The sequence below is a fragment of the Emydura macquarii genome, unplaced genomic scaffold (genome assembly GCF_026122565.2).
Source record: "Emydura macquarii macquarii isolate MOO-44397 ecotype Brisbane River unplaced genomic scaffold, CSIRO-AGI_Emac_v2 contig_2768, whole genome shotgun sequence".
Classification (NCBI taxonomy): domain Eukaryota; kingdom Metazoa; phylum Chordata; order Testudines; family Chelidae; genus Emydura; species Emydura macquarii.
In genome coordinates this window covers 14,941,064-14,948,685 of record NW_027132905.1, presented here as the reverse complement: position 1 = coordinate 14,948,685, position 7,622 = coordinate 14,941,064, and the positions used below count along the sequence as shown (strand labels likewise).

The 7,622-nt window shown below is 45.0% G+C and overlaps 1 protein-coding gene across 4 annotated transcripts in view; it reads left to right on the top strand.

The window, feature by feature from the left end:
• The first annotated feature begins 1,341 nt into the window (after positions 1-1,341).
• Positions 1,342-7,622, top strand: part of SFXN1 (sideroflexin 1) — a 39,944-nt gene continuing 33,663 nt past the window's right edge. For all 4 annotated transcript variants that reach the window (XR_010923295.1, XM_067566338.1, XM_067566336.1 and 1 more), the window contains exon 1: positions 1,342-1,426. The gene's annotated coding sequence lies outside the window, so the exon portion shown is untranslated. The remainder of the gene's footprint in view (positions 1,427-7,622) is intronic.

The following is a 7,622-nucleotide window of genomic DNA, read 5'->3' as shown; positions in this document are numbered from 1 at the left end:
TGAGCCCTGACGTGATGAAAGGGGTGCACAAACTCATTTGTTTTAACTCTAAGTAGATTCCATTGTTGTATTGTTATAAAGGATCTGATCCTGAATTGTGCCAGCCAAGCAATGCCTATGCTTTCTCTTTGGAGACAGGTTACCTACTAATTGTGAGTGTCTAGTGAAATGGGCTGGATGCTACAGGGGGGTGTAGGACATTAATATGTATCTGCCACTAGCTGCGCACAAGAGTGTGAGGTTTGCAGAGACCTGCAAGTTGGTGCTTGTCAGTGAGCAGAGGCTGTTGGTTTCAAGGAACTGAACTACAACAGGCATGAGGCAAGACTCCCCCTGCTAAGAGCAGGTGGTGAGGTGACCCAATCCTCAGTGCCCCTGTGGGAGCATCACACATGGCATCTCATATTCCAGCAGATTCAAGTTATGTTAAACTGAAATCAGCGAGCTAGCCTGTAACTGCTCTGCTGGGCAGGGTTGCCCCATAGTGAACACCAATGGGCCTTTCCCTGACATAGGTGAACTGTCCTGATAGGTCCTTTTCAGACAGAAAATCTGACTACTCAGCAACAAGGGCGAATTCAGTATTGAACTTGTGACTGCAATGCAGCCCTTCTGAGCAACCTCAGGGCGTGCAGATCACAGGGCCTCCTGAGCAGCCTTAAAATGACCCACCAGCGCCCAGGCTGCTGAGTGTGGTAGCGCCAGGCAGCTGGAAAGTCCAGAGTTCACAGCACTCCTACACGAAGTGGGGCGGCTCTGTGGATGCCCGCCCACCCCCTACAATGACCACGGCGAGAGGTTTTTGGCCGTCCGGGTCTCCCAGGCCAGCGTTGCTTTTGAGGCAGGGTCAGGTTTTGAAATTACACTTTAAAAAGTGCAAAACTCAGCGGGGGGAGGACGCCTGTGAGGGGGCACTTGGCAGAGCCGGGCAGCCCGCGCCCAGTGTAAGGCTGGGTGGGCACCGGGCAGCGCAACCTGAACGGAGCAGGGACGTCCCTTGGCCGACATCTCAGCGGGGTCTCGCGCAGAGTGGGGGGCTAGGGAAGGGCGATATCCCCCCAGGGGCTACAAAGGGCCCCACCCCCCATCACAAAAAGGAGGGAGCCCGGAAATAACAAGCGAAGGCTAATGACTGATGGGGGGGGGGGGGCGGGTAGCCCACCCCCTCCCATTTCTTCCCGGCCATCCGCCCCCGGCTCCCCCGCCCCCTTCCCACCCGGCTTCTCTGGCCTTGCGCTGCCCCTGCCTGCCTGCCTCTCCCCCAGCACGTGCTAACCCCCGGCCCCTCGCGCAAGCGGCTCGGCTCGTCTCCTCCCCCTCGGCGGGCCGGGCCGGGCCGGGCTGGGCCGGGCGCCCGCCTCCCCCTCCCGCCTGGCCCGGCGCTGCCTGACTCTCTTCCGGCAGGCTGTGCGGAGCGGCGGGTGCTGTGAGTACGCGAGAGCGGGAACCGCGCGAGCCGAGGGTGAATTAACGCCACCCCCCGGGGAAGTGGGGCAGCCTGCCCTCCGGGAGGGGGTCAAAGCTTCCTGCCGCAGCCCCCTGGGAGGGAGCCCCCACCCCCGGGGGCAAACGCATCCCCAAACGACCGGCTCCCACCGGGCAGGGGTGGCTTATATCCTTAGGCTGATGCAGACTCCTTGCCCCATGCAAGCAGGAGGGCTGGGGGGTCATCCCTTAATGCAGCAGCCTTCCTCCAGGTTGACCATTCCACCTCTACCCGCCCTTCCCCAATTATTGCAGGGTGAGCGGGGGGGGTCTTTGCTTGGCCCGCGCCCTCCAGGGTGCCTCCAGCAGGCACGCGCGCCTGGCCCCTGGGGGACTCGCAGGTTCTTCGCTCTGTGCTAGATCTACTGCTCTTCCGGGGGTAACTGGGCACCCCCCATAGACACACGTCACTTGACTGATGCACCCCGTCTGGGGAGGGTTGTAAAATGAAGATGAGGGCACTAAGGAGGCGCGGGGGGGGGGTTAGATTTATACCTGGGCACAATAAAGACCCGCCTCTGTTTCAATCCTTTCAGGGAAAGACGCATTATAGGGAGAGAAACTACCGTGATGAGGCCATAGGAGTGTCTAGATAAAGGGAGCTAATTCCTGCTTTCAGTTTCCTCTTGATGCAGATCAGGGGAAGAAAACGCATTGTGAATCCTGCAGAGGAGGCAAGTTTTGAAGCAATTGCCTTTGGGAATGAAATGAGGCGCTTGAAAGGAACTGGTCGTCAGCAAAGGAGCTCTTGGAAGAAATAACGGAGCAATGTGCTGTGGATAGTATATGCCTAGTTGGGTTGCGCTGTATCTCACTCGGGGGTGGCAGAATCAGAGGAGGGGTTGTAAATGGAAAGCACGCCGCTGAGCTGGCTGCTGCAAACCGCTAGCATCTGGAGGTGGCTTCAATGCAGAATGATGAAATCTCCCTTTAAGTTACACACCCAAGATGGCTGCTGTATTGAGGAGTCCGCCTCAGCAGAGTCGCTCTCCATTTAATACCGAACTATAGCTTTTGTTGCTAGGCTACAAACAGGACTTTCTTTTTTCCCTTCTAAATCTATCTGGTAGTGTTGCTGTGATGTCAGGGGCAGGTTCTAGCAGGTGATGTGTTTTTATTCATGCAGTTGGACAGGTAGACATTGCAGTCAAAGCTTTCTGGGTTAAATGGATATTTACTAGCAAAAGCTTTTGTAAGGGAGGAAAAAACTTGGCAACTCCTTTGTAATTTTTGTGTCACGATCTGGTGCTGCTGCTGACTCCCAGCTATCATCTTTCAAACTGGGGCTGCCAGCATAGTGCAGATAGGGAATGTCATTGCTGAATGACAGAGATAAATATGAAATATGCTGAAAACTTGGCATAGTGTTAATTTTGGGGAGAGCCGCATTTTTATCTTCCCTTCAAGCAATCTATAAGTATAATTAGTGCTAATGAGAGGTATTGGCTTGATGTCTCTGGAGCCTGAAGTATTTTTATCATCCACATGACAAGGTATAGTGGGTGCCACCCCATCAGTGCCTTGCCAGGGTCTTTCAGCCTTTTCCAGGTGAAAGGTTAGGTCAGTCTCCAGGGTCATTCAGTGCCTGGCTTCTTCATTGAGACTGCCAAAAGAGAGGTCATTGTGGTGGGCATTTACAGCTCTGGGGGAAGAAAAATCCACATCCATTGAGGACAGGACCGAGACTACCCAAAAAGGGTTCGTCTACAGAGCAATTAAACACCCCTGGCTGGCCCAGGTCAGGTGACTTGGGCTCAGGCTCCAGGGATGTAAAATTATTGGCTAGACCTTTGGGCTGGAGAACTGAGCATGCTCAGTACACTACGAAGCTGGGTGCCCTCACTCTGCCCACCCACTATTGGCAGGCACGGTCATCTCTGATCCCAGAGCCCAGACTCCAGCCCAAGCCCGAACATCTACACAGCAGGTTTTAGCCCAGTTGATCCAGGCCAGCCGTAACCATGCCGCAGGTCTTTTATTCCAGTGCAGACATATCCAAAAAGGCCAGTGCATTAATTTCAAAATTAAGCTACTGAGACTAGTTAGCAAATTTTCATAGCAATAGCATCCTCATAAGCCATGATGTGATGTTTGGCACATCATAATAAATTATAAGGGTGTTGGCTCAAATGAATAGTTACTGTCATTCACTTACATCAGCTTTTGCATCATAGCAGTTTGTTTTAATGCCATCTCCCGTTCTGATTGGCAAGGTTGAATAGGGCTTGAAAAATGAACCCAACATCTACTAGCCCAAACACTAAGCCTACTCAGCAGGCTGAAATAATATCAGTATCCCTCCCGAGCTAAACCTCCTGCTCTGTCTCATGCAGGTCAAATACACTCCTGCTGGTCTTTCTCTGGCCACACTCTGCTTCTCCAGTTAAAGCTAGACTTTCCACACAGGCTCTCCCTCCTGCCCCCCCCCCCCCCATTCAATTTATGCTGTTCACACACACAGAGTCCTTCGCTGGAGGACTTTTGGCCTACCTACAGAGCCCACTGCTATGGTGACAGGCATCTGTGGCCATTCTCTTGGACTTCATCCTGCTCCAAAACAGGGAATATCAGGCTGAGGAGCAGAGAGATCATGGATAGAGGGAAAGAGAGAAGCAGTGGGTCCCCTGCCTGCCACCCCAGCAGAGAATGCTTGTATAAGTATGCCCTACCAAGCAGACACCAATTCAACAAAGTCCTTTTCTGGTGTTATTGCTCCATCATTAGTGTCTTTGCCTTGGAGTTTGGAAGTGGTAGTCCCCAATGTACATAAAAGCTGCTGCTTCAATCATTTAGCAGGGTTAGAATCCTCCCTCCCTTCCCCCCACCCACATAATAATAGCATTAGTGGTCCCCTTTTTATTCCAAGAGCAGTATTGCTGGCACTAGAGATGTCAACTTGTAGAATTAGGAAGACATCAATGCCTCAGTTTATACTTGGTTCACATTGATAAGTTTATGTTCACTGTTTTAAGAGCTGGAAACTTTTTTTATTTTATTTTATTCAATTTTGCAGAAACTGATGACCCTTGCCCAGAGAAGGTTTCTACTCACCGTGGAGTTAATGAATTTGTCACTGTGGTTTTAGTAATCAGTACAATTTAAACTTTTCTAATACCTTAAATTTTGACTGCAGCTAAATTCTGTGCTTTTCACTTGTATTTAAATGTGAGTAAAAGGTTACCAAGTGTATGGGCCCTTCAAAAACTCCTCTAATCTATGACAAATTGAATCAGGTATAGTTGCTGCTTCATTTGTAACTGTTGCTTCCGTTTACAAAGTAGCTATACAGCATTTTACATTTAAAAAAGAAAAAAAGTGAACTTTGAAACATTACAGTTGAAAGTTTAATCCCTGATGACTTCTGAATGTGCAGTTTGCAGACCCATTGTAACTACTGTTGTTATCCTTTAAACAAAGTTTAAAGTCTTCCACTGCCACTGATTCCATGGTAAAACTAACAGCAGCCTTTGTACTAAAAATTGTTGTTTAGACTTCGCTCTGGTTTGTCATTTGATTTCCAGTAGTGGATACTGTCACTTCTTATGATATTTATAAACTATCTTCCCCATTAAGTTTGGTATAGGACACTTGGGGAAAAAATTGCAAATGTTTCCATCTTATCAGAGAGTGAAGAGGGGCAAACCTGAGTGTGTTTGGTAGTGTTGCTTTCAGATGCCCCTTCAAATTACCCTCTCCTAAATATCAATAGGGGAGCAGAAAGGACATAAAATTAATAAAGTTAAACTAAACCATTAAAAAAAATTGCTTATAAAAATTAGCCAATTAAAAATAAGTTGCAAATGTCGCTTAAAGAGTTCTTATCTGTTGGGACACAAACATCTTTTATAATGTCTTAAGCATGCATGATACTTTAGAATCGTATTGGAAGACAAGGACCCTGGTCTGAGGAATCTAATCTAAGGCCATGATTCTGCAAAGAATTACGTATGAACTACTTAACAGTGCATCAAGTTAAGCATAGGCATGGTTTTTTTGCAGGATTGGAGCATCCCTAGTCCCAATCAATGAGACTACTCACATGCTTAAAATGATGAATGTGTGTCAGTGTTTGCAGGACTTGGGCCTAAATGGAACATAATGCAGACAAAGGAGGAAGAAGAGATGCAGGAGAGAAAGTTATATATAAACTTTATGCGTCTGACTTCTTTCTTAACAAGATTTTTCACACTATATTGAAGTTAGACAAAACTGACATGGGAGGGTTTTTTTTTTTTTTTTTTTATCCAACTAATTTAATTAGGAGGCAGTGTGGTCCAATGGATAGGGCACTGCACCTGATCACTGGATGACACTGTTGTAGGAGACCTAGGTTCTATTTCCAGTTCTGTCATTGCTCTTCTCTCTGTCTTTTGACAAGTCGTATAACTTCTCTGTGTCTCAATTTCCCCATCTGTAAATTCAGGATAATGATACCATCTCTTGTGAAGCATTCTGAGATCTATGAGTGAAAAGGTCTTTATAAATATTGTTGTTTATGATATTTTCCTCATAATCTCGAATTCTGGATTAGAACCATCTGGATCTCTATGTACAATGAGTTTTATTTAAAAATAAATACACTTTTAAGTCAAATCTAGGGAGTGTAGTGGTAGATGTGTTGTGTTTCTGGAACCAGTGACAAATTTTTGTTGTAAAAAAAGTAACAAATAAAAAAATTCTTACTGACCGTTTATGCATCCACGATAGAAGCAACTGTTTAACTGTGTTATATAAAAATATCCTTTGGGATTTTTAATCCTTTCCCACAGAGCATGTGTCAGCTACATTGTGAAAGTCACTTCAACTTGACCTTTCAGTGTGAATTATGTTAATAGTTGACATGTCAGCCTAATTAGTTTTGTTTTTCAGCATCTCTGTTAATGAGCTGTTTGAAAAGGAATGCTGGCAATAACTGGAAGTTGACTACCTGATAGGATAGTTGCGCTGCTTGTCTTTAATTTTCTCAGATTTTGAAGCATCAAGGATGAAAATATTGTGGCGCTATTGATTCAAGTTACTTATTTAATAGATTAGTCCACTTCTGATGGTGTTTATTAAATAATGTCACCTCTGGAAGTGATAAAGTAAGATGCCAGAAAAGGGCAGTAAATTATTTGATAGCTGTTGAGGTCTGGCTTCATCAGGTGGCTGCAACTTCTGCATCTTGTAACAAGATTTTATTTACTTCCCATGCATGCGCCATTTAAAATTTTTTCGTTACATTTATCTGGTTTTATGAGTTATCTTAATTGTATGTAACCAAAATATTCATCATTTTTCTTTTTTACAGTTTTTTAATGAGTAATATTCAGGTATAGATTTTGTATCGCTGACGATATAGTTTTGATCACAGTATAATTAAGGAGTAACTCCGTTGATGTGAGCGGAGTTAAACAAATGGAAAACTGGTGCAAATAAATCAGAATCAGATCTTACATAATCTGGTATAACATTGATCACTTCTGGTATTGGATTTTTGTGCTTTGACTGGTTAAGCAAGCTGTGTCATTCCTCTAGGGCAATTTAAAACTAGCCCTCTGAATATTAATGTATCTGATTAAGAGACAGAGCTGATTAAAATACTGTTACAATACTTTGAATACAAGATACTGTACCAGTTCAGAGGATCTTTGGCTGCAGGCTCGTTATTTCACCAGAAAAGAAATGCCTTCCAGTTAAATATGGCGTCTTCAATACATTTAAAAAATAGCCATGATAAAAATATCTTTGCGCACAGTTTCTCATTTCATAGTTGAGAATTATTCATATATGAGAGTATCTTAAAATACAGGGACAGTTTCCAAAGTGTTTGTTAAAACACTTTGTTTGCTTGCATAGTTTAGTTTATATGGGATTTTATGAACATCTTCACTGTTTACTAACAGTGGATGATAAATTAGGAAAGAAATATTTGAACTGGTTTTTCCATTAAGACTGTTGGTACCTTTCTGTTATAACAGATGCTCTCCCGTCAAGCAAAACCAATAAAATATGGGATTTTACAATTCTTCCATATCAAAAATATTTCTGTGGAAAGTTTGTAAGTTCTGCAAGGCAAGGAAATAGCCTAGCTCTTTGTTAGATACCATTTTAACAGTGCTTTCAACTGTGAAATCAGAAAGCTTTAGCAGCCTTTT